Below are 27,381 nucleotides of genomic sequence, written 5' to 3' on the forward strand. Positions count from 1 at the left end.
GTATTTACCCCCAGGTAGGATCTATTTATGTGCATTTAACCAACTATTTATAGCCATTTGAAAACAGAAGGTTTTCATGAAAAGTGCTGCCACAGCCTTCACTATAACAGCATTGATAACATGTTCTCTCTGTTCCCACTGGACCTTCTAACTTGATAACTCCTTTGGTAAAGATGAACTGGAATGTGGGGACCTGTGATATTAAAATTTCTTTAAGCAACCAACCCCTCTGCTTCCCCAGATGCTTTTCTGCTGCTTGTAGCAATAAATCTTCCAGTCATGCAGCAAGGCACCAAGGCACTCATGGCTTTTATTAGATAGGCTTCTAGGGCTTTGGGAAGTATTAATAGTCCATCAGAGGAGGCACTGACACTGATCTCCTGGTAGCCAAGGCAGAACATCTCAGTGTGATTGGGCTGGTGATGAGCACAGGACAAAAGCACGACTAGAGTGTCACCCACAGACATCATCCCCCTTCATGCCATGGATTTATTCTCCCTACTGCCCTTTCTAAGAACCACAACAGTCACACTGTGAGATTTCTAAAATGAGATCTATGCCCCAGTCCCTCAGCAAAGCAGCAAGAAAAACAATTCTTTTCTAGAAGCTGATATGCATCAGCAAACCCCACCTCTCTCCTCTGCTCTGCTCCACCACAGCAAACAGGGCCTTTCTCATTCCCGAGCTCGACTGCACAAAGATCCATGAGATAAAAAAACATATCTAAATGAGAAATGCAGCAGAAAGAAATGAGTTCAGACAGCTCCTCCTCTCTGATCTGGGCTATAATAATTATGCCCACGTCATGTGAATTCATGGCTGTGCATCCTCAGCATAGCTCATTTTACCCAGCAACTTCAAGATCCTCTTCCACAGAGGCTCCTCTCTCTCCTCACCCACCTTTCCAGGTGTCCAACTCACTCATTTCTCTTCCCCATCCCAGCTTCCCATTGCATGGCCCTTCCCTAACACAGGTGCTCCTCGGCAGCCACGCACACACCTTGCTCTGCCAAGGAAGGTTTGCAGCTTTGAAGCCCAGACAGTTTCACCCAGGTGCCCTCCCGTGCTTTTCCCCATGCTAAAAAAGAGCCTGGAAGAGAATTTTGGGAGCAATCCATGCAGACATGAACACATTCTTCTTGCAAATTTTTCCAGACGTCCTCCTGCAGCGAGAGCTCCAGAGCCCTGGCAGTGGATCAGGATGGGCAGGTGACACTCCCAGCTCTGTCCCTCTTTCCCTCACAGGCTGCCAGGTTCCTGCTGTGCCCTTCGACCTACCTCTATTGCAATTAACAAACCAAATGAACCAACAGCCACAAGTGTAAACTCATAACATTGGGCCAGCCACCAGCAGTTCATTTGCTCATGGGCTGCTCCTTCCTTTGATACTTGCTCAGGTTTGGCTTTTAGGCTGGGAGCTTTCTGGAAAAAGCATTCATCTCCACTTATTTTTCCTACAAGAGCCAGTACTAATGTGGATAATAATAGCAGCTAACCTTTGGCTGCTGAAGTATTAGCAATGCCACCCATAAAGCTGTGTCATATTTAGTGAGCTGTCAGAGCAGCAGCATCATTAAAAAGCCCAAGCACATAACTAATGTATGTAAAACACTGCAAGAGATAATGATTTGGTTGGTTGGTGATTTATTCCAAAACTGATGGAAGCAAAGGGCTTGGCAGTGAGAACTGTTGAAGGGAGGGAAGGAGGGCAGGCTAACACTCACACTGAAACAGTCCTACCACCTGGCTTGCAGCAGCAAGCTCTGGTGAAAGCAGTACAGGTGTTTTTTGAAACTCAAATGACCCTTCATGGTCTGTGGACTCACTCTCCTAATGATTTCTACCTGGATTTGCAAGCTCTTTTCTTCCTTCTCTTCTCATTTCACATCAGAGGGGTGTCAAGACTTTTGCTGCCTAGTGTTAACTTTGTGTCTGTACATGATGTTCTCACTGTGCTCACTGGGACCTGCAGGCTCCATAATGAGGGCCAGATTCAAGCAGCACCTAGCACACTTGCAAAGATTTTCCTCAAACCAAAACTTCCCCACTCCTTCCCAGTGCTGTCCCTCCCTCTCTCTCTCCCACCAGAGCTCTTCAGACTAAAGGAGATTACTGAAGAAAAAAGCAACACCTTCCCCTCCTCAGCACAGTGAACCTGCCTGCCTCTCCATGGGCAGCAGCACTAGGCTGCAGCTCCTGAGCTCTCCTGGTCCTGCATCACCCAATCTCTTTGTAGCCTCTCTCCCTGTGGAGCTGAGACCCCCAGTCCTTCCCAGAAACAACAATTCCCTCTTGCCCAGCCATGTCAGCCTCTCTGCCCACCCTGCCTGACCCACAGAACCCCAAACCTGAGCCACAGAGGGCCCAGCCCGCTCAGCAGTTCCCATGGTGGAAGCCAAGACCTGTTGATCTCTGTGGTTTCATGTAAGTGTGAATTGATGAGCTACTTCAGGAAGCTAATATTAATTCCTGGAATATCGTGCAAGGGCTGCCTGGCTGATTACCCCTCATTCCTGTCTGCTTACAAACAATGATTACAGTCTAATCTCAGCACTCTTGGAGGAGCTGAGGAGAGCACCCTTCATCTACTGTAATTATGTTCCAGCTCCCTTGGAGCTCTCTTGGAGCCAGAGCTCTTATTCACTCCTAGCATTATCTGCAGTCTAATCTAGTTGGCTGGAATGGAGGTGAAAATCACTTCAAAGAGCTCTAGTAAGCTCTTGCTGTAAGCTCCAAAACCAAGCTAAAGAAACCAGATTGTTTTGTGATGGTCAGACAAAGGCACAGGATGAAGGGGAGGTGGATCCAGCACAGGGCCAAAGCGAGTGTTGCTGGCACTGCCAACAGTTGACATTAATACAACTCAATCCTGTTTTTTGCAGAGATGTTCACCCTGCTTTATTTCCTTCAGCCTCTCAGCAGGATGGAGACACAGCAGACATCTCTGCAAGTTCTTTGAAAAGAAAGCCTTTTCCCAGTGGGACCTGGTCACACAGTCTCCCCAGGCTGCTCCTCCACACTTCAGTGAGGCCTCACAAGGTGCTACAAGGCATTAAGTGTCAAAACATCACCAGCCTTTTGGATGTGATGGGAAGGTTTAGCTGCTTCCAGAAGTTTTGTTCTAAATATCAAAAGTCAAAACCAGTATATGCCTGATTTAATCCTGCAAAGGCTTCCAGGCAACTTCACGTGGCCTACAAACCAATTTTAGGTAAGTGTGCGGGTCAACAACTTCTAAATCCATTTTCTGATCACATTGTTTTCTCCAGTATCTACAGATTAAATATAACAATAACATTGTTCCCTGTGAGGGTGGGCAGGCCCTGGCACAGGCTGCCCAGAGAAGCTGTGGCTGCCCCAGCCCTGGAGGTGTCCAAGGCCAGGCTGGATGAGGCTTGGAAGAACCTGATCTAGTGGAAGGTGTCCCTGCCATGGCAGGGGTGTGGAACTGGATGGTCTGTACGGTCCCTTCCAACCCAAACCATTCTGTGACTAAATGAAATTATATATTTAACTGCTTTCCTTCAACATAACTACACTCTAGAACATCAACATTGCTTGCTGCTCTTGTTAAAAACACCCAGGGTTTAACACCACCTCCTTGTGCAGAAACTGAGACCCCCTGCTCAGGCACAGAAAAGACCTCTCCCCTCCAAGGCTGTGAGCAGGATCCTGTGCTGCCTTCCCTTGCTGGTGGGATGGCTCAGGATGATGGTAACTTGTACTGGCAACCACAGCAAGGGCTGTCCAGCAACCACAGCCTGCACTGGGGCTGTCAGCACAGGCTGAAACCCTGAGCACTGTCTTATTCACTGCTGCCACAGGCACCTGTGAGATTGAACATGAAAGAAACTGCACATGTTGCAGTTACATTTTGCCTTTGTTGGGGGGACAGGAACTCACCCCTGTGGACAAAGCAAGGGCCTGTGCTCCAGTGATGCCTGAAGCACACGAGGTTTAACTGCAGCAACCTGGGAAGTGAGACATCTCTCTCCCCTGATCTCCCAGAAGGCAACCTGATACCTGGGCTGCCAAAGGTCCTGTGTTCTCATGAAATGTTAAATCTAGTCTGGTTTTCTCTTAAATCTAGTAAGATCTTTCTCTGTCCTACAGTGCTGTCACCCTTTGCTGTGCTGTAATACAGTAAGGAGAACAGTTAATTAAGTTTGAACAACAGTGTCTAATAACTTCCATTTAAAGCTGTTCATTAAAAAAAAAAAAAAATTAGAAGCCCTTAGAAATTACTTTACTTTGGAAGCCAACATGGTACCTTAAGAGAAGAAAATGTGATAGCCCTGCACACCTGGACTTTGAAGGTTGTTTTCTACCCCAAGCAGTGCAGTGGAGCAAGGTATCCCCTCCTGTCCTACAACTGCTTATTTCAGATTTTAGTCATGATAAGAACACCATGAAAATACCAAAATGCCCCTGGATGCAGGGATCAAAACGAGTGCTGGCAGCATCATGTTAAGTGCAGTTCCATTTAAATTACTCTCAGATTCTGGAGCAATGCAGCTGCTTTGTGGGAACATGTGGTACCTGGTGAAGAAAGAAGATGGAGAAGCAAAGAGGTCCTGAAGAGATTGGAAATACTGAACAGACAGCAAAACAAGAAAGCCTAGAAAACCAGCAGCTCAAACAAAGCAGCATCATCCAAGATCTCAACAGGAGAAGGCAACCTCACCACAAATGGCTTGAGAAAGGAACTGAGGATCAGAGAAGGGGGAACAGAGGATTACCTACTCTGTTTAACCTCCTGAGATCTTAATCCTTATGTTCATCTCTAGAATTCAACAACAGAGGTTATGCTGAGACACAGGATGGCATAGGAACATTGCCAGCTCCTGCACCAGAGAAACTCCAAGAATAAAACACACAGTGATTTAGACACATCACTGGTAGATGATAAACACTGGAATTATCAGAGAAATTAATAAGAAGATTGTTTAAATATTAGCCTAATTTAGCACAAAAGAAGAGAGCTAGTGCAGCATTAACCTCAGACAGACCCTTTGAAAACACATCCTGGGAGTTGTGTGCTCACTACACCCACTCACCAAAGTATCTCTAATGAATTTCCTCCTACCTGCTGTGTCAGATCTGGAGGGAACTCCTCGAGGTAACTTCCTTCCTAGCCTTGCCTTCCACTTATTGCATAGACTGGGAGTTGTTTGGATTGCAAAAGGGAAGCCTTATTTTTCTTATTCTTCTTGGCAGAGAAGAAGTGACAAAGACAACTATCCATCACTGCTCTTCATGAGCATCACAGAGCCATAATGCAAGGATCACACCTGATTTATCTTCTGCACAGTCCAAATAAAAATAGACCTCTGGCCTGTCTCTACTCAAACATAATAAATTGAAACATTAAAATGAAGCCTAATTTCATCCTCCTTTTTGAAGTCAGCAAAGGGACATGCTGAAGGGAGTTCAGTCTTCCCCTGATGGATTCCACAGGTGCCCCATGATGGGGACACATATTTACCTGCTGGCTGTTAAAGCCATCTTGGGTGTCACTTCTGCATTTAGCTCTCCCTGTGACTTGGGAAGTTTGCTCAACTCACAAAATCATCTGCAAGCTCCCATACCACATCTCTTATCCTCAGAGGATCATGAATCATCAAGGCAGGATAATATTTGAGGACTTAAAAGTACTGAAATTGTTAAAAAAAAAATTAGCCTCTTATCAGCAGACAAGAAAGGAGCAATATTGTAGCCTGACTCCAGGTTTTCAGAAACAATCCAGAGAATATGAGGCCTTAAAACTTATTTATGCATCAAATAAAACTAAACAAGAAATAAACCTCCAGGCAAAAATTATGCTAATAAATAAATATAAACATTCTCTTCCTATCTAGAAGAATTCCCTAAAATTCTTAAGGAGAAAAAAAATAAAAAAGAAAGAAACCCTGAGGATTAGGTTTAATTATTTGGATTTTCAAAGCCTCTGTGACAAAGTACAACCAAGAAGGCTACAAGAAAACTGTCTGAGCAATGGAGCAAGGGATAAAGTGCTATTACAAATCCAGAAACTAACTGAACTAAATTTAAAAAGGAGGTATAACTCACGATCAATATTCAACATAGTGAAAGATTTCAGTGTCTGTTCCCTGAGGACCAGTTTTGTCTAAGACATTCTTCAGCTATTTGCATAGGAGAGTGAGCTGAGATGTGGTGAGACTGCATATGACACCATTGGTTTGGGGGGCATTGAGCTGACCTTGGCTGCTCTGCCTCTTAGGAGCACTGAAACACTTCATCTTCACTGCAGGTTGTCTTGGGAGAGCTTCACTTGCTTTAGTTACAGAAAATATAAAAACACAGCTGTTTAGCAGTTAAGGAGAAACCTGAGAAAGCACAGAATAATGAAGATATTTACTCTTTTCTTGCAAGATGCTAGGGAAATGATACCCAGAGGAACAGAATGGCAATTTTAAAGAGAATAAAAACCCTCTTTTCTCAAGTCCTGCATTGACCTCTGGAGCTCACTGTCACAAGCTCTCTGGCAGATCAAGAGTTCAGAAAGTCCAAAACTGAATTAGATACATTCAGAGCAATAGTGGTGAAACACATTTACCAAAGCTTATGAAAAACATCTTTTATAAAAACACCACAGTAGTTTCTTGGGCAGATTTGCACCACTATGTGTTTTGAAATCTGAAAACAAACTATCTCTCTCTGTTTGAATGAGGGAGAAAAACCTTCCTCTCCCTTGCAAGCTATAAAAATTAACACTTCACTAGGAACTCACACACCAGAACTGCAACACCTGGACAAGCTGGCAGAGCCAGTGCTGTTCCCAAGTCACAGATGGGGAATGGGACAGAGTGAGGCACTCAGTGGCAGTGCTGGATTACAGTCAGGGAATCCCTGGATTTTTTGGCTGTGAGCTCATCCAAAAGCTGCTGTGTCTGCTGACCAAACAAGCACAGAGAGCCTCAGTGGGGAAGAAGAGGCTCTTCCTCAGCTCTTCTCAGCCCTTTACCCATCCCATCCCACCTCAGGTCTGCACTGCAGACAGAGGAGAGCTCCCCAGGGAGCTGCTGCTTCATCAGCACCAGAGCTGGGGATGGATGGGATAACTACAGATACTGTGGATGGGATAACTTCCCAAACCCCATTCTCTCAGCTCCCTCAGCTCCCTGCAGGGTGATTTCCAGGCAGATCTTTCTGGCAGGCTCTGGAGGAGCAGCAGAGCTCTCATCCAGTTTGGCCAGGAGCTCCAGCAATGCCCTCTCTCATTTTCATGGCAGGTTGCACACCCAGGTGGATCACTGAGCCTGAGCCTGGCTGCTGTCAGCTGGAAAGCAACTGTGCAGAGCAGGAGGTGAGGAAAGCCTGCCCTTCATGGTTTCCTCTTTGGTGTCAAGCCAAGCCTGTGGCCAGCCACCAGCTCCATGCACAATCCAACCCCTTGCTTCCCTCCAGATGACCATATTTGCTTTCCAAATGGAGCTTTGACAGATACATGTCCTCCCCCTGAGCTGTGCATTCCAATGTCTGCACATACTCACTTATGATTAAAAAAAAAAGATAAAAGAAATTAGAAATTACTTTAAAACCTGTAACGGCTTGAGGAGTCTCTAGAGTGAAAGGGAGGAGGGAAGGGGGAACCTGGGTTAATAAAAGCTGTTAATTAGAGTCAAATTTGCTGCTTAATGTGTCAAGAACTAGTGAGTTACGAGTTAATCAACTGTCTCAGCTCCTTGGGAGAGCAATAAAGCTGAAGCCTGAAAATGGAAGGACAAGGTCAGAGCCTTCAAAGGAGATGTCTTTAAAATCACTCAATCCTAAGGTCCAGGCTGTGAGACACCAGGACTCGCCCTACCCTGAACATCCTGTTCTATATCACTTACCATCAGCATACCAAGCCTTCCACAGTACAGTCATCCTTGATTTTTACCTTTTTATCTGCTTTACTTGGGACTTTATCACATGGGACAAAAGGCACAGAAAAGGTTGGTAACTCTTCAAACCCTTCATTTTTTTGTTTCTGCTATTCCCTTTCAATGGACATTGCAAAAGCTCAAAGCAAAAGGCAGAAGAAGAAACATGAAGGAGTTGTAGAATATCCATCAAACCCTGAGTTCAGAATCCAGTGTTCCTTGTGTAAGACCTACCAACATCTCCCTGCACCATACAAAGGAGCTGGCACAGCAGGAACTGCCTTAGGGAATAAAAAAATAAAAATATCAGAGAGGAAAGAGTGAATAAAGCTTGTCAAGAAATGAAGGGTTTGGAGATGGAGCATTTCCCACATTTTAATGCATCTGGGAGACAGAAGGCAAATGATGGGTGATTTACTTTTGCCATTGAACTATGGAAAGATTTAATCTATTTTTACTCCAATTTACTCTTTGCAAGCCTAGCCTAGATGGAGTACATCCTTCTTCCCTACAACATGCCAGCCATCACTACTGCACCACTGTCATTGCTAAGAGAAGAAAAGCTGCAGTAACTGTGGGACCTCTGCCACCACCCAAGAGCTTTCCCAAAGAGGGGGGATGCAAAGGGAGCTAGAAGATAAATATTTATAGCAGAGGATTCCACCAGATTTCCGAACTTCTGCTACTACAGAAGGCATGAAAAACTTCTATTTTTTTTTGATTGAGACACTCAGTTATGCACCTCCCAGCCAGGCACACACCCAGCTCCAACGAAGCTGTTAATTCATGAATATCATCCATCACTGGGCATTGCTCAGTGTGGGCACCACAGTGGATCTCAATTTCCTGCTCTTGCCACCACATCTCCCTCTCTCTTCTCTTCCCTGCACAGCTGCCTCTGGAAGTTTTCAAAGAAAAATGCTTTTCCTGAGAGGTTTCTTCTCCTGCCTTGCAACCTCTGCTTAGTTTAGGGGGCAAATGTGCTATCTAACTGTTGTGGAGACAACATGAATCCCAAAGGTTGGGACTTGGCACAGAAAGGGAGAAGAACAGATGTTCATAGATTTCATTGCAAAATGTAATTACCCACGGTTTTGGGCACTACATACAACATATTCTAGTAAATGTAAAGCAACAGGAAGTGCCCTCTGTGTCCTTGTGGGCATCTTGGGTGCTCCTCCAGGTCTTACCTGTATTTTCCATACTGCAACATTTCAGCACAGCAAGCAGCAGCCTTCAGAAATGTGGGGAGCATGGAGGATTACTTCACATACAGCCAAATAATCTTTTTAGCACTAATTTTCTTGTTCTCTACAACATCCAGGTCCTGAGGGAAAGCAGAGCCCAAAGCTAGCACTGGATGAAAAGATTAGTTGCTTCTGCATTAAGATGCTTGTAATGATTCAGCAACTTCAAGCCATCTTTCCACCAACAAGGAGTCTTTGTGCTTCTTCTATAATCTGATAGCTCCTAGTGACAAATAAAAGAATTTGACAGAAGTCATTACCACCTACAAAGCTGTTGTACATTTGTGAGTACAAATGGATCAATTGTTCCCCAAACTTGCAGCTTTATTCAGCTGGGGGAATAATCCCATCCTCCTTTCCAAAAGAAATCTACAGTTCTGCCTTCCCTATCAAGCAATTCACCTGAAGCATCAGCAGCAGAGCAAAGGCAGTGTCCCACACAGCTCTAGGTGTGGTGGTTGCTTCCCAAAGAGCAGGTGAAGTGCACTGAGGACTCTGCCATCGTGAGAGTGACCAGCTATCTCCCATCTGACACCCCTTTCAGGCTCCTTTAAAAGGAGGCACAATAAGCTCCAGGAGCAATCAATCCTCTGCTTTTGTTGAAAACTGTTGTTGCACAGAGCAAAATAAACTACAGAAAATCTCAGCAAACAACTCAGGGTCTGAAATTCTTCTAACAATTAGTAGAGAGCTTTTGTGTTCCTCCTTCCTCAGCTGCCTAGTGCAGAGGGAAGTGGAGAGGGTCACAACCTTAATTCTGGACACAAATTGGCTGCTGGTTCTTCACTGCTGAAATGGGGAGAGGAGGTTACAGTCACAGAGTAATGAGGGAGATTACACTGCAATCAGGGAACAGAGATGGGAGCTGGAGAGACGTGCTGAAGGCAGGGAGAACATCCCCTAAATTAAACCCCTATTGTTCACCTCATCTCTGCCTTGGTGGATAACCCACAAAACTCTGAGCTCCTGCCAGAAGCCTGTGTGAATAATTCCAGAGCATTTTTCCTACCTGTTGCTAACATAACTGTCTATGAGCACACGAGCTTTATGCCTCTTTGAGCCATACATACAAGGTAAATTTTCTGTAATCCCTGGGAATATCCTCTTCTTTTCCCTTTTCCCAGTAAAATCTATACTGTTGTTTTTCAGGATGAAGGGCTCAAGTTGCACTGCAGAAAAATTATGAGTGCAGTACATGACTCCTCAGCACCCTGTGCATTGTTAGGGCGAGGTTATTAAGAGGATTAAGGGGGGCTGAGGGCAACAAGCTCTCATCCCTCTGGAGGATGATGTGTGGAACAAGGAAGGCAAATGCAAATTTGCAGAGGAACCATGCTTCATTCAAAAGGTGAATTAGTGTTTCCTTCATCTGAGACACTGTGGAGATCCTCACACCTGATGATAACCCCATGGTAGCAAAACCCTTTCCTGAAGACAAAGAACAAGAATTCCACAAAGATGGCAAGACTAGAATCATCAGTGGACATCTGACTCAAATTCCATGTTGGCACCTGCTCTACAAAAATATGAGCACAGACACAGCAACAACTGGCAACCGTAGCTCTCAACATTTTGGGAAATAGAATTTGGGAAAAACTGCATAGGAACTGATGCAATGTGCTTTGAGATCTCCCTTCAGAAGCCTTGGTGTAAGACTGATGGCATCTATATCCAGTGTGCTGTGATGCTAAATATAGCCATGCCCACCGAGAACAGCTTCCAGTCCTATCTTTGAAACTGCTATGGATATCAGCTCTTCCTTCATCTCATTAACACTGCTGTAAAGTGCCTGCCACAAATCTACAGCAAATGAATATAATTACAGGGGAAATACATTGCATTAACTTGTATGTCTGGCCTTCCCTTGCTTTTTCTGTCTTACTGCTGTACACAATTTTGTTTTTCTTTTTCTTCACAATTCATCTTCTTTGTCCTTCTTTTATTTCAGCTTTCACCTACTCCTTATTTCAAGCCCAAAGTTGATTGCTTTCCTTTTTCTTTTTTTTTTTAAAGTTTGACTGATTTATTCTGCACTTATGTAAATTATTTTATACAAGGCATATAAACTGTAGAACTCCCTGCAGAACAACACAAGCACAGCTACCCATGTAGGTAAGGAAGAAAAAAAAGTAAAGTTAACAAAATGCTAAATTAAGTAAGAATCTCTTACATCACACTTTAAAGCCTGCCAAATCTGACTCTTCAGATGTACTGCAACAGCAATTTTCTAAGACACAGGTCCTTTGCAGGTAACATCTTTAGTGTCAGACAGAAAAAGAAATAGAGGTTCTTCCAGCTGCTCTAGCAGGGACTAGGGAATGATGTAACCTTTCAAACAACCAGGCTGCAAGTTGTCTGGAGATCACTACTGCATGGCCCCAAAACAATGCCATTCCCCTTGCCTGCTATCAAAAAGAAAGGGAAGGAAGATGAGAGGAGGTATTTACTTTTCATATCTTGTCTGAAACACCTGCAGGACTTCAGGCAAGTGATCTCTGCTGAAATTCATTGTATTGCTCTGTCCATCCTCGCTTAATTCATCTCATGAAATTCTTAAATGGTACCCAGGCTACAGGCTGGCTCTCTACAGAGATAGGAATTACATCCCTAATTACAAGATATGGTACTGCCCTAATAATAAGTACTGTGCTCAAGAAGTCCCCACCCAGGGGAATGAGCCTTGACCTCTTTTAACAAAGACTGCAAAACAGTTGATAAGAACATTAAAGCAAGTCCCTGCTCCAGAAACCAGGCGTTTGCTTCCTGCAAGTGCTCCAGGGCTGGCTGCAGGAATAAGCTTTGAGCACTTCTCTCCAGTCTGAGCTGTGATGGTTGTCTGTCCCCCAGCTCAAACACAGCCTTGGTAATAAGCATACAGAGGTCTAGAAGAGGAGCTAGAAAGGCAGAGTTTTACCTCCACAGTATTCATTTCCCCCACAATCCCCAAACAGCACCAGGACAAGCTCAGCTTGACGGGTCCATTCCAGGCACTGCTGGAGAAATTAATCTGAATTTTCATGCATTTCCGGGATGAACCTTCACAACCCCTGGAGATGATGGGCTCCTCTACAAAACGCCCAAAAGAACTGGGCCTTGCTACCCTATCATTATTGCTCCCTGCATTTCTTCACAAACATCACCTCTTGCCCTAAGAGCTCTCCCACCTCACACTGCAGCAATCTCAAACTGGGGCCAGGTTTTCCTCTCCAGCAAGATTTGTAGCATTTAACAGCAAACCTTCAATTACCACAGTGCATGACCGTAAAACTTGCTCAACTGGAAATGTTCACTTATTTCTAACCTTGCCTCCAGTTGTCTTCTTTCTTTTGCCCCCAAAGCCATCTCCAACAGTATTCTCCTGGAACCTCTGTGCAGCCTGCCTAGCACAAACCTAAACCATTAGTCAAAATGATTTAAATTATATGGAAATATATCTCTCTCCTTCAACACCAAACTGGGAATGTGGCTCCTAATGGGGACATCACTACACATTACTCATAAGGCCAAGACATGTGGCATTTCCCAGGGAACATGCACATTCTCCTTTTTATGCTGGATGACTTATAAAGAGCCATCAGTCTTTCCCTTTTGGGGCTGTGCCTTCCATATGCACAATTTGAGTCCTTAAAGTAAACCCCTCAATGTAGATTCCACCTGCCTCAGAGAAGGAAAAAAAAAAACAAAACAAAACCAAAAAAAAGTCTTGGAAATATATAGCAACAAGAAACTGGCAGGACAAACTCACACTCCCACTGTGCCAAATTGCAAGTTTAGTAATTCTGTTTTCTTCCCGCTGAGTGGAAGGTGTCATTAGCTGCTGTATTTAGAGCCACAGAAAAGGTTCTTGGAGCAATCCCCAGCCTTCCTCTGATCCAGGTGGCTGCTGACCACAGGAGCTCTGTGCAGCTGGGGACCTTCACCTTCATCTGCCTGCAGTCACCACTTCCATTTGAATGGAAAGGAAATAAACAGGGCAAGTGGCATTGCCTGAAGAGAAACCTTCAGGCCATGTTGTCCTCCTCGGGGCTGGAATTCATCCCTGCACCACCACGGCCACTTTAAAGCCCCTGCTCTGCATAAAACACTCTGGGGTGCTTTTAACTCAAGAATAGCTTTCCTTCTGGGAGAGGATTTCTCTTCTAGGCTGGTCTCTGTGGGGCACCCATTGAACCAAATCCTCATTTCTAAAGATTACTACAACAATTCAAAGAATCATCCTCTTACTGTGAGAGCCTTGGAAAGGGAGCACAAAGGCTTTGAAAATGCCCTGCAATCATGCAATGTGCACCTGGGCTGGAGTCTTGTTTGCTGGCAACATTCCTACAAGCTTTTGAGAATGTCAGCCCATCAGACCACGAGGAGAAATGTGCCCATCCACTGCTGGAGGTTTTGCTGGCAGTGCTGTGTGATGGAGGAGGAATGGCAGAGTGTGGATGGGATGGCTCAGTGGGATTGCAGATAAATAAATATACAAATCCATAAGCATAGGGGGTCTTCATGATGTCTGCAAGGAGGAGGGAAGGGAATTGTGAGGAACTGCCCCCTTGCTGTGGGGCTGGGAGCACCCTGTGGTTTCCAGAACTGTTTGGGATGGTGGAAGTGAAGACCACCTGCGCTGACAGAGAATTGGGAGAATCTGTGCAAACATTCATTATTTATAAGATAGCTGTCCAGAGGCAAATTGCCTGGAATCCATTAAAGGGAGAAATCCCAGCTCCCTCTGGCAGTTGCCTGGCACAGGCCTTTTCCACTGGCAGAAAAGGGAGGGGAAAAAAATCACTTTCATTTCTAATTAATCTTCTGGTATATAATACTTTTAATTAGGAGGGGGAAAAACCCTGTGTGCTCTTGGAGAGAGGAAGGAAGGAGACAAAAGCAAAGCAGAAAGCTCTGGCATCTTGGCTGCAGTTAAGACCTTGTCTTCTTTAAACTGAGTTGCAGGTGAGCCCCAGCTCCTTTTCTCCTCATGATGTGACCCCAAAGCTTCAGGGGCTGCTCTGGAGATGAGGAGTGGGACCCTGTGTGTACAGAGTTGGGTATCTATCCCAGAAAAGAAAGTCCAGGTGAAAGAGAAGCACTGAAAAATGCCTTGGACAGAAATGAAGCAGACTCTGTTGGACACAGCACGGGCAAGAGAGGAGAAAGGCCTAGGGAGATAGAAGTACAATAAGAATACATTATCTCTTCAAATTAATAAACCCCAAAAAACACTCCTTCCCCAACCCCAAATTTCCCATCCCTTATTTTCCTAATGTCTCTCTTCCCTGCATTCATTATTAATGCCACTGGGGGTACAGATTTGCACTTCAGTTTCTGAAAAATTAATTCAATGATTAAAATTTCAGTCTCTGAGTAATGAAAGCAGCTCAGGCAAGCTGGAGATGCCCCTTTGCAGTCTGAAGGCTTTTGGTGTGCTGCCCACTTACCCCCTGCATGAGAAGCCTCCCTGTAGACTGGCTCAAGGGGGAAAATATGGTAGGAAAAAGTGGTTTTAAGCTGATTAAGTTCTGGTTTTCTGGAGAAGCCACTTCAGTTTAACACCCTACCAATTCTGTATTCACTGCAGAGAGTGAATCCCAGGTTCTTCCAAAGCTCAAGTCCTCATGGCTTTCCACATGACCCCTTGGGTAAGGAAAATCTCCAAAGAATGTAAATATTAATCAATGCTGTACATCTATCACTCACTGACAGGCTGATTGCAGGCTCACAGACTTTTGGTGTGGCTAATGAAATTTTCTGTGACACTGTGATTGAAAGAATAGCAGAGAAAGGTTCTCGGAGAAAGACATCATCTCAGCTCTCAAAAAATATCTATTTTCTCATCTGTTCCCATGCTATCAGCAGGAAGAGCAAGACTCAAGGAGCCTGTTAGCTGGGGAGGAAAGGGCAGGTGACACAGCACCCGCCCCTGGATGGCAATTTCACCTCATTCCAGAAAAACAGAGACTCCCACAGCAAATTCAGTATCAGCTCAAGGAAGTCCTTTCCCAGCCTGCAGCAGAGCTACCCTTCCCACCAGCTCCATGTCAAAGCAAAAAGTGGGCAAAAGACCTGCATAATTCTCCACCCTCGACTCCCAGCACTGTTATTTTTATTTATTTTAAAATAAATGTGAGAGGGATGTCAGAGCTGTGAGCAGCACAGGGAGCCAAGAAGCTCAGAACCTTCTCCAGACTGAGATTAGAGAAGGACAGGGAAGGGCTGGATTTAAACTTATACATCCCAATCTCATTCCTAAGGTGCTAAAAATAGAAAATATAACAAATATACAAAAAAAACCCTTGGCTTTTCAATGGCATTTTGCTTCAAGGCTTAGTTGGATTTTTACTCAGTGGAATAAAGACAGCTAAAGTAAACAGAGTCCTTGGGGAGCAAAATCTTGGGAATATGGTGGAATCTCAGGGCAGCACTGGCAGGACATTCCCCACCAGCCAAAGCAGCACTGCTTGTGCTGCCATCATGGGGAAAAGAAATGGACAAAGAGGAACAGGAAGCTCTGCCAAAATCCTCCACGGGCAGGAAAATAGCAAAGCTGTGAAGCTGAGATCTGATTTTTTCTGAAGCAACAGGATTAGTGACAGCCCACATTGCACTTCACTGGGTCAGGATAACTGAAGGAACACTGAGCGCTGACTCAAAGCCAGCTCCTGGATTCAGAGGCTGTGTGGCTGCTCCTGAAATATTTTATCAAAGTTTCTAAAATTCTACTGAATTGTGAATTTTGGGGGAAAACCAAATGTGTTTGGTTGCTTCAGAAGAGCTCATGGTGTGCATATCACCTGCACAGTGCTACCAGGAACAAAAAGCAACACACAGAAACCTATTTTTCACCACATTTACTGAAGCTTTGCTGGGGAAGTGTGCAGAGCATTGGCTGCTTGTTAAACTTGCTGCTTTTACCTCAAGATGAAGCTTTGCAGAGATTTCCAAACATGTGGCCTTTTATGTGCTGTTCAACTCTTGAAGTTATTCTCAGCTGAGCCTTTAGCACTCAGCCCTGTGTGTACAGGGCAGACAGAGAGCCAGGACATACAGGATGAGCTCCCTCACAGGCTTTCATGTGCCAGCCTTCCCACCTCAGGACAGGTTCATTCATCTTGCCCTTAAGAGCCCAGGTGGTTTACTGAACCTGCAGCTATTAAATTTTCCCTTTTGCAGAGGCTCCTGAGCAGGATCCATCCAACCCGGGCGTTAACGTGTTGGGGGCACAGCCCCAGTGCTCTGTGCAGAGCAAAGAGGAAATGGAAATGCTGGAACAAGCACTTTGGCACAGCCTCTTGGCTGGGCTAAAGGTTTATTCCTGGGATGCTGCTTTCCTGCAGACTAAGGAAAATTAAATTTAGCACTTTGCAAATAAATAGGTTAGGGCTGAAAGGACACTATTTAGGAATTTACTGCACACAGCAGCCTCAGAGATTATAGATCCATCACCGTCTATTACCTTGCTAGTTACTGCTTCCACTGTCTATCTTCCCTACTTACAGAGTGGTCCTTTCATCAGGTCTTTTTCTGTTCCAACTTGAAACTGTCATCACTCTAATGGAATTATATGAAGAAAAACAACTTTAGGCTGCAGTGACTGCCAAAAAGCCAAGGACAACTCCTGTGCTTCCCCAGGACAACGCGGTGAGATTCCTGCCTGACAGGGACATGCACAGATGTCTGACACCCTCCTGAGCAGCACAGCAAGAGACAGCTGTTTACACACATGTCCAAAACCTCTGGGCCTCCCTGAAACTGTCAGCTGGGCCTTTTCAACACCCACACACACAGGAGGCTTCACAGGGACTGGCAAACTGACAGCTGAAGGCAACCCTTGCTGCAGACTCATCATCGCTACACAGCACGTGGCAGTCACCAAAGGCACCCCCACAATTATAAACCCCACCTTGTGCTGCTCTTCTCTCTCTACTTCAGAGAAAAATCATCTGCAGACAGTTCCTTCTCCAGGGGCAGATGCATCCCGGAAATGCAAAGTGACAGCCAGCACATGGAACACTCCCCAGAGCCTTCCATTAAAACAGACAAACCCTTCACTTAAAGGTTTAAATTTATGACAGCTCCCCAGAACATGGCTGAGATAGATCTACTGCTATCAGCTACCTGCTTTAGCTGAAACAGATTAGGGACAAATTAAAATTTTCAAGCCTGAGTTTGATATATTCCCTCCAAGATACAGGTAGACTGGTTTGTTTCCTTCTGGAAGCAAAAGATGCCATCAGAAGATAATCTTGGGAGTTACTAAAGCTAGAGGTCATCCTCAGCTCTCAAATTCCCTGCTTCCCCCACGATGTGATTTAGCTACAAATCCTTGTAAGACAGATTTGATATAAAATACTGTTTGGAACTTCTTCCTCAAAGGACATTCTCATGCAATTGGCAAAATAGAAAATACATTAGTTACAAAGGCCTTAAACAGTACTAAGTTACCTGCTCACAGCACTAACACCCACATGGGGCAGCAGGAGTGGTTTTTGTGTGGAGTTACAATGATTCATGGACTTGCCTATTTGAAGCAAATGTGAGGAGAGGTTTTTCTACCATTTCCATGAATGTGAATGAAGACAGTTGATACATTATCAAATCCTTAATATTATCCTTAACATTAAATTATTAGTGTAATATTAAATTATTCGAGCTGTATCCATGTGAAGTATTAATTCCTTAATTGTACAGAACATAAAGAGCTGAGCTGCAAGCACTGCTGCTCTGTAGTGTCAGGTAGAAATCCACCAGAATCCCAGCAGTCAGTCCTTGCACAAAGCTCTCCAGGAGGATTTTCAGGGCACTGCTGCATTCTGCCCCTGCTCCATGGACACAGCAATATTAATGGCTTGACACTGCACCACTGATGGGACGTGTTAAATCTGTGCATGGCACATCATGCTGAAGGCTCCCTGATGCTGTGGAGTTCCTCAAACTCTCAGGAAATGCCACAGCTGGATGCCTGATGTGCTCCCAGCCCTCTCCAGCAGTAACTGACCCCAAACAGTGGTAGGATGCCTTGGTGCAAAGCAGAAGGTACACTCACAGTAGTTATTGTTTATGCTTTTCTACAAGTGGTTTAATAAAAAAAAACCCCTCTGTTTGGATGAGGTCTTGGGAAAACCCAAACACAGGACAGACTGGGATCCCATGAAGGAGAGCTGCCTACAAAGCTCTTATCTTAAGCTGGCAAGCCAGTTTGAGAGAAAGCACATTAACTGGTTTATGCTGTGCCAACTTCATGGTTAAGAACCATGTAAGAATTGAGCTTCTAGACTGTGAAGTGTGGAAAAAATACAAGGATGATAAAAGAACTGTATGGCTGTGAGATGCTGGCTCCTGTCTCACGCCTGATGGTGGCCCTTTGGCTGCCAAAGGGGACCTGTGACCACAACACCCCATTCTCTGCTTCTCACTAGTCCCTCACATCATCTTTCCCCCTCACCTGCCAAACGTGGTGAGAAAGAGCCAACCACCTCATCTCCCAAACTGAATTCAGGCTGAAAGCTTTCAACTGAAACCCTACATGAAGGCACAACACAAGCATTTATATTCACAACAAATAAAGGAGAAGAGCTTTATATGAGCCCAGACACACCTTTCAGATAAAGGCAATAGATGTTCCAGGGCCACACTAGCATGGGAATCTTCTGCTGTGTTTCCATACTTGTGAACAATTTTTATACACACAAACACACATCCTCTTCCCTCCCTGAAGGTTAGAAAATCTTCTGCTCCAGTCAAGCTATAATTCCCAAAAGAAGAGATAAGTCCTAATTATATTTGTATTTAAACAACGTGCTGCTTACTGCAGACAGAAGAGAGGCAGTGACTGCCACCCCTCCCACTGGTGCCTTTGTGCAGGCTGAGCTGTGCTGCCATGACCTGGGCACTCACATGCTGGTGGGTGCTTTGCTGGATGTTACCAGGTGCACCTTAGAGCTGTTTCCTGGAACTAACTGCTTTTCCTAGAGGTCTTTTCACAAACCTCCTCCTGGAACACACAGGGAAATGGTGGAGGAGTGGTACAAAAGCTATCCTGAAGTCCTTTGGCAATGCTCTCACTGCATGCCCTCTGCAACACCAACCACCCCTCACAGCCAACTGAAGAGAGGCTTCAGGGTGTTCCTGTGGAATCACAAGTGGAGGAAAGGGATTGCTGAAGTCCCTGACAGCATTTGTCATGCAGAGATAGCACAGAAGATGATGCTGTGACAGTCTTGCTCTGGCTGAACGTGCTGCCTTGGAGCAGATCAACACCTGCACAGAGGCCCAGAAAGTGCCCAAGGCACAAGAGCTGACCTGTCCCCTCTTATTGTCCAAGGACAGCAAACAGAGACTGTGGAGCAGCCATGGAAGCTGGCTGAGATGCGGGGCACCCAGAAATTCCAGGCTTTTCCCCTTCAAGAGGATAAAAACCTCCAGCAATAAACCTCCACTCCTTTTCATGTGCAGCTTTGAACAGAGCCATATGCAAGCGACAAGGGGGTTGTGGCTTGCTGACACAGCTCTGCAAGTTCTGCAAAATCACAAGAGAGCAGCCAGGGACAGTAACAAGCGTGCATCAAAAGCTGCTTTGCAAAACACCCATTTCATGTGTGCTGCAGTGAGGCTTGGTATTCCCCCATCGCCCAGGCTCCGAGGCACTGCCTTTTCCTTAAAGAATGCTGATCACACAGCCTCTAAGTAGAACATCTTTTGAAACTACCAGAGCCTCAAATAAATAAATAAATAAATAGATAAATAGATAAATAAATAAATAAATATTGTTTGAAGGCATTTAAAGCCAGCTGGAGGTGGTGGGCACCCACAGAAAAGAGCACCAGTGATGCCCCAAGCCCCCAGCCCTCTCAGGATGCACTTTGTGCCCGAGGGACAATTTTCTGCATCCATTGCTGCACAAGAAAAAGCCATCTGCCCTGGTTACATCTCCAACCCGTCCACATGCAGCTTCCCCACCACAGGACATTTTGAAAAGCTTCTCAAACCCCTGTGAGTCCACGAATTGCAATATCCTGCAACCAGGTGAGAAGGACAGAGAAAACCAGAAGGCTGGCTGACCTAGAGCAGAGCCACGTGGCAATTTAGCAGCAGAGATGGGAACAGGAATCCAGGAGGGGTTTTGCTTATGTCCCCTCTGCTTGATCCCTTTTTTAACACTGTCTTCATCTCACACTGCATAAACACATCCCTGCCAGCCCCCACAGTCCTTTGTAAGCTGTTCAAACAGCAGCAGGCGGACACAGACATCCTCCTCTCCTGAGACCTCCCACAGGGACACGGGCGCAGCCAGCGTCAGGGACAGCCACAAGAACAACTCTTCCTTCAGCAAATTGCAACCACGGGTGCAGGGGACGTGGTGGGGGGCAGAGAACAGGGAGAGGGTTCATTAGAGCAGGGAAGGCAGCCAGGACCTGCTCTGCTTCCTGCTCACTGGTGCTGTGCAGGGCTGCCCGGCTCTGCCCCATGGCACAAGGACGGAGTCACAGGCTCCTGTTTGGGGCACAGGCACGACCTGCCCCATGTCCACCCCATGTCCCTCCAGGGCCACACACGTTGCCACACCAGCCTGGATGCTCTGGTTTAATTAAATTCTTACCAGTAATTTGTGCTTCTTGATGGTGCACATGACCCACCCAGAAAGCACAGGCTGTCCCTATTTCATTAAATAAGAGATATTTCAATGAAGGGGATTTGGATAAAGATAAATTGCAAACTTATTAAAAAAGAGGTGTATTCCAGTAGTTTAGTAACTTATTATTGCAGAATCATAGAATCATTTAAGTTGGAAAAGACCTTTATGACCATGGAGTCCAATTGTAAATCTAATGCTGCCAAGGCCACCAGAAGCCCAGGAAAGATGGTGAGGTCCCTCAGCTGGGGTGGCTGATGCCTGTCACTGCCTGGATGAGGCCATCAGCAGTTCCAGCAGTGATGGGAGCTGAAGTCAGGTGAATAATTTGTGTGGATAACTCAAAAGCCGCCTTTCCCAGTGCCCTCCTTCTTTGTCAAAGAAGTGCAGACAGAGAGGCAGAGCTCATGCCAGCACAAGGAGGGTGCTGTGGGGAGGGAAACCTGGGAATGCTGCAGTGGCACTGCCATGTCCTTGGGGAATGAAGGAGCAAAGGAAAGGAAAAGCGCAAAAGCAACTTAGTGGTCAGCAGCTGATGACTGCAAAACAAATGGAACTGCAGAGACAGCCTGAAGCTCAGATGGCATCTGAGAGCCAACCTCATGTTTCCTGTTCCAAACCAGGCCTGCTTTTGTGACAGGTTTTGTATCTGCCTCACCAGGTAACACAGCAGTCAGTCCAACACAGAGGATGCACCCACGAGCAAGACAGATCTCTGGCCTTTCAGAAAGCCTCACCCATCCCATTCTCCTGCTAGTCAGGAAAGACTGTCACTGGAATAATGCTCCAATATCACCAGCATTAATTACCTCCATGCCTGGGTCTGCCTTGGCAGACTTGCAGGTATGGCAGGAAGGGGAGCAAGTGGTGCCAAGACACTGAAATGGGTTCTGTGCCACACTGGCAGGTAACAGGGATGGGTATTCCCAGCCCAAAGGTGCTCTGTGCTCCCCACCAGCACCGACCATTTATTCCCACAACAGTTCAGGGACTGGCAGGAGCATCATCCACCCAGTACAGGTGGGGAAGAGAGGCAGACAAAGAGCATTCCCTCTGTTCAGTTGGAAGAAGGTTCAGCCCAGCCTCTTCAGGTCTTTGCTCAGAAATTTTGCAGTCAACAGGAAAACCTTCTGTTAGATTTTTCCAGTATACTCGAAATGACTGGCTTCATTAAAAACAAAGAAAGAAAAAGCCCTAATGTGCACTAGGGAATAGGCAGTTGTTCAGAGAAGCATATGCAGTAAGAGAGAAACTGTGTAAGGAAGAAAGAAAAGCATGAAGAGCACTTTGAAGCCAGTAGCAAGAATTAAAGTTGGGTCTTAACACAAAACAGGCTGCTACAATATATGAAAGAAAATTACGTGTGGGAAGGTAAAACACAGGATTTGATGCTGTAACACCATAGACTGCTCAGCAGCTCTTTTTAGAGGCTGCTGATTAGTGCAACCCAGGATGGATGCTTGCTGACCCTTCCAGGAATCCCAGCAATCATCCAGCAGGAAGGCACCACGCTCACACAGCGATGGCCGGTGCCCCCGGAGCTGAGCTGAAATCAAGCCTCCAACAACCACACAGACAAATTGAAAACACAACATGAAAATGAAATAACTTGCAATTAACAAGAATGAGGAGTTAAGAGAGGCCTACAGTCCCTAATCAATCTCTTGCTGCCTGGCCTGCTCCACCGATGAGCCCCATTGTTAGTTTTGATTGTGTGTGCAAGAGTGTGAAGCGGCGGCTGGAAGAATAGCTCTCCATCAAAACTGTGATTTGCTTCTCCCCTCGAGACTCATCAAGGGTGAAGAGGAGGAGAGGGGAGAAGATAGAGATACAAAAAGAAACAAACAGCTAGAACAGGCTTCCCCAAGACACTCTGCTAGGTTTGAGGAGGAATAACTGAAACTGCAGGTATGCCAAGAATGTGGACTCAAGAATCACAGCTCCCATCAGTTCTGCCAGCTTCAAGAGGAAACAAGAGCACTCAGGAGACTAAAAGTAATCCCTGCATTAACCATCCTGCTTATTCTGAGCTGTACATCATTCACCAGCGTGCCCTGGCCAGACTGGTACTCAGCTTGTGCTGGAATCTCAGCAGACCAGACTCCCTCTGCACATTTAACCACATGAGTTTTGCCTCCCCCCTTCAACCAGCAGTTTGTCAGCATCACTTAGTGTTTGAAAAACAGCCTCCAAGTTCTTTCTTGTTCAATCCAGCCTCATTTCCCTCCTGAAGAAAAGAGAATTAACCTATTGCATCTTGTGCACACTACAGTCCTGTTGTGTTTTACACATCTGGTCAATATGGAAGCAAGAGGACAGTGAGGTACCCAAGCCATGGGGCAAGCTAAGGAGGACTGGGCAGTTCAAGGTGGTGTCTGTCCTTCTTCCACACCCTTCTTCCATTCAAAGAAAGAAATATTCCATATCCTTTTTACACCCTCATGCTCAGCCTCTGCACCCACAGTGATCTACATCAGAAGCAAGTGTTCACTTTTCAGGTGGCCCTGAAGTTTGATAGTTACAGTTCCCCTTACAGATCTGCAAACTAATTCTGTATTTAACTCCTTAAAGAAGTGTGCAAAGACAGTGGATGCACACCAGCTTTACACAGCCTTTTAATTTATCATGTTGTAGAAAAGCTATGGATTTTACTTGATTTTATGACTGTATTACCAATCCAACAGGACACCAACAAAGGTTTTGTTTTGCAGCAAGAAGTGCCAGCCCTGGAGCAGGCCACACTCTCAAGCCATGTCAAGATGCTCCTGGTTTTGTTTGCTGTCTGGTATCTTGGGTATTCTCTCAAGGAATACAGCCTATCAAACTGGAGATGCTCTTCAATGAACTACTGCTGGTATTTGGGTTTTCAGTTGATAATTTTGACAGAAAATAAAAACACAAGTGAGACCTGGAAGCAGAGAGAATTCTGTGCTCTGCAAGACTAGGCAGGGAGTTTACAGAAAATATCTGTCTAAAGGCAGCCTTGTGGCCAGGATTATTTATGAGCTCAGACACACAACACACTGTGACAGTGGAAAGAGTCTGTCTGGTTTAACTTCCTTCCCAACCAATTTAGACCCAAATAATTTAGGCATGAATTATCAAGAAATATGAGCACTCCTTTTTAAGAAAGTAGAGGAATCTGAGCCCAGAAAGACTGCAAACATTGACAATTACACAGGATCAGACTGATGACCTGTTCAGCCCAGATATTTTCAAAGTGACCAGCCCCACATTCATGCTGCAACACTGGAAACAGTTTACCTGAAGCATTGAGAATAACCAAGAACAGATTGCTCCCTCTTCTTCACTCAGGTCTTGATTCCTATTTCCAAAGGATGGACTTGAACATTGCCAAGTACAGAAGCAGCAAAATAATTTCTATACCCAAGCCAAAAAAATAAGCAGCAAAATAAGAGGAATTCTCTTTCTAATCTCTATAGTAAGGAGTTGCCTTTACATCTCCAGAGAGCTCTGAATGTCCCTACATTGGGTAAATGTACATATTTAATGTAAAACTAGATATTATTATTTGTCCACAAAGATATTTTAACGTTTTAGAAAATGCAGTGGCCTCCTGCTCTCAGTAGTTCCTTGAAGCCATAGGGTTATCAAATAAAAGGATTTCTACTCTTTTTCTTTTAAACTGATTGACTTCAAATGCTTTGGCTGGGACTGTGTCCTTAGGCACACAAAAAGAAAAAAGCCTGCACTTTAATTTCTTTCCACTGTTTGTTCATTTGTACAAGTGTCTCCAAATCATCTCCTCTTCAAATTTGACCAGTCTTTCTGTTTACTGAAGGACTTTCTCTGTCTGAAACAATTGTCATTGCCTTTCTAAAGACCTCATTTCCTTACTTCCATTCAAGACCCAGCCAGAGACAAGGATAAACAGCCTGGCCAGGCAATGACAGCCTGATTTGCCACCTCCTCATTCTGAGCCAGATAAGCTGATCCAGAGGCTCCCCAGCAATGTTTGTTTGTTTTAACAGACATCTTTAATGGCTTGTTACAAAGGGACTTGAGGCAGTTCCTGGCTATCTGATGGGTGGGCTGGTCTAGACACACCAGTGAAGCATCACACTGAACACAAAGTCTGTGCCACGGCTGGACACATCTAATGGAGCAGCAACAGGAATGGAATACAAAACTGTCAAGTGCCCCAGGAGCTACAATGCATTACAGCCCACAAAAAAATCATCAGAATCTAAACTCCTAGTGAGGAATCTGTAACAGCCTTTCCACAGTGTTTAATTGAAACAATAAAAAGGAGCAAACAAACAGGAGCGAGCTGTGAAGCCTGAGATGTGCCTTTGTGCCCACGCACTCACAGAGGGGCTGAAAATCACTGGGACATCCTTCAAGCTGATGAGCTCATCTGTTGCACTGATAGGGATCACCAATAACTAGTGGTATGGTTTCATTGGAATTCAGTGCTCATTTATAGATGCAGTCATTGACATTCCCAGCACAGCACAGTGATTAACCCTTTCACTGGAGCTGAAATCCCAATTAATGCAAACTGGCTGGACACATCCAGCAGGTAGATAATAAGCTCCACTATAGTAACAGCACACCTTGGCCAGGAAAACCAACATCTTTCATCTTCATTTAGCTTTGAAGGGGTTACATTACAGGAGCTCCTATTGCATCCCTCACTTAAAATTAAATGCCACCAGCAGTGCTACTGAAATATGCTTTTAAAGTTTACAGCCGAACTACAGAAGCTTGTAAAGTGCCAAGGGACTTCTCTGGTTTAATTATATAGACCCTGTTCCATAAACTGCTTGAATAGAATAAATACAAATAGCTTCCATGCTTTGTGACCTCTCTGGGTTAATGAAATGCACACAAACACCCACAGTCTGCTATGGCTCAGAAATTCCACAGCATAAACACACAACCCTGCTGGAAGCTATAGTCAGGATTCAAGCCTTCATACATACAAGCAAACCAGCTGCCTGGACTCAGCAAGGAAATAATTTGTTGTTTATATTCTACTACTATTCAAAGCTGCAGCCAGTGGGAATTGTCTGCAGTTTACTTAACAGGGAGAAAAATTCTGAAGTTTTATAATTCATGTTGAAGTTAGCAAATCTGCTCCTCTTGTCCGGAGAGGTGGTGAGGTAAGAGAGCCCAAGGAATTCCAAGAATCAATAAATGACCCACCCTTGGCTCTAAGAAATGAGAGATCTTCTTTACCTGTTGACACTCACCTCCATCCTTGGGACATACTTGGGAATAAATACTCAAATGAAGAAGAGAAAGCAAGAAGAATGTGTAGAGAGAGAAATCTCTACTTTAGTATCCCCTGTCCTGCATATAAATAATTTATATTGCATTTTCACCAAGGAGAGCTTCTTTCTACCAGTGGCAAGCTCCTGAGCTTCCAGCCAGTTCTTGTTCATGTGGCCAGCATACAATTTTCTCACATTTCCTTAACCTTCTCCAAGCATGTCATGTGGTGCAGAAAAACCTGCAACTTGTACTGTGTGGCCATGGCATCCAACAGACATCTCCAGGAGCCTGCTGAAGTTTCATTCATTGGATATTTAACACTACAGGTGTGAGCACAGGTCTCTGGAGGTGTTAGAGCAGCACTGCACCATCTCAACAGAGAACTATTTTCAGGATTCAATGACAGCACCTTAAAATCAACAGAATTATTATCTTCCCTGGGCACTGAGCTGCTTTTGTTGCTGCCATGTGCCTCAGGTAATCCAGAAATCTCCTAAGGCCAAGCAATATGACTGTTTTGGGGATATTCTCCTAGCTTTACTGAAGATCCTAGGTGCTGTCTTATACACACCCTCACTTGTTCTATTTGTTGGGTTTTATTTGTTTCTTGTTTTTTTTTTTTTTTCCTGAGGCACTAAAGTTGCAGAACAGGAAAACATTTCTCCTGTTATGTAGAGAAACAATCTGATAACCATCCACATGTGGCACGCAGCTGTAGGTCTGCAGAAACAGAACTTCCCCACTTCCTGCTGGTAGAGTTCCCTTCTGTACTGAACACCTCCAAAACCCTTCTTGAAGGAGATTTGACCTCGGGAGGATCAGTGGGAGGCAGGTATGACTTTAAGTGTTAAAGTGTTGTGTTTGCCATGGAGAAGAAGAAAGTTCTCCCATTGACCTGTAAACTTGGGCTGTTGGCACTTGAACCAGTCTAAAGACAGACTTAACATCTTGGTGACTTCTAACATCACACCTCAGTGCTCTAATGCATCAGCTCAGAAGGTAACACAGCAGGAAAACAGCCCCTGTGTCAAGCCACAAGCTCACAGCCCACCCAGCCAGACCAGTAAAGCACCCGACAGACAGAAGACAGACTGTTATTGCTACTCATCTGTGCCGCTCACATAAATGGCACTTCACACACACCAGGATGAGTTGCTGCTCAAAAGGGATTCCAATTTACATAAAGACAAGATGATGACACGCAGACAAGCTAGAGGATGGTAAAAAAACATAGGGACATATATCTCATAGTGAAGTAATGATGAGCCTTGATAGTTACATAAGGTTTTATTACTGCGGCATGTAACTGATAATATAAAAAGGTGAAGTGCCAGGCCAGATGCCTGAGGTATTATGCATATAGAGTCTCTTCTATTTACTCCAGACTTTGATA

At 45.0% G+C, this 27,381-nt stretch overlaps 1 protein-coding gene across 5 annotated transcripts in view; it reads right to left on the reverse strand.

Annotated features, from left to right (window-relative positions):
* Positions 1 to 27,381, reverse strand: part of MAD1L1 (mitotic arrest deficient 1 like 1) — a 349,051-nt gene that overhangs the window by 62,127 nt on the left and 259,543 nt on the right. The window lies entirely within an intron of this gene.

This window comes from Haemorhous mexicanus, chromosome 17, assembly GCF_027477595.1.
Source record: "Haemorhous mexicanus isolate bHaeMex1 chromosome 17, bHaeMex1.pri, whole genome shotgun sequence".
Classification (NCBI taxonomy): domain Eukaryota; kingdom Metazoa; phylum Chordata; class Aves; order Passeriformes; family Fringillidae; genus Haemorhous; species Haemorhous mexicanus.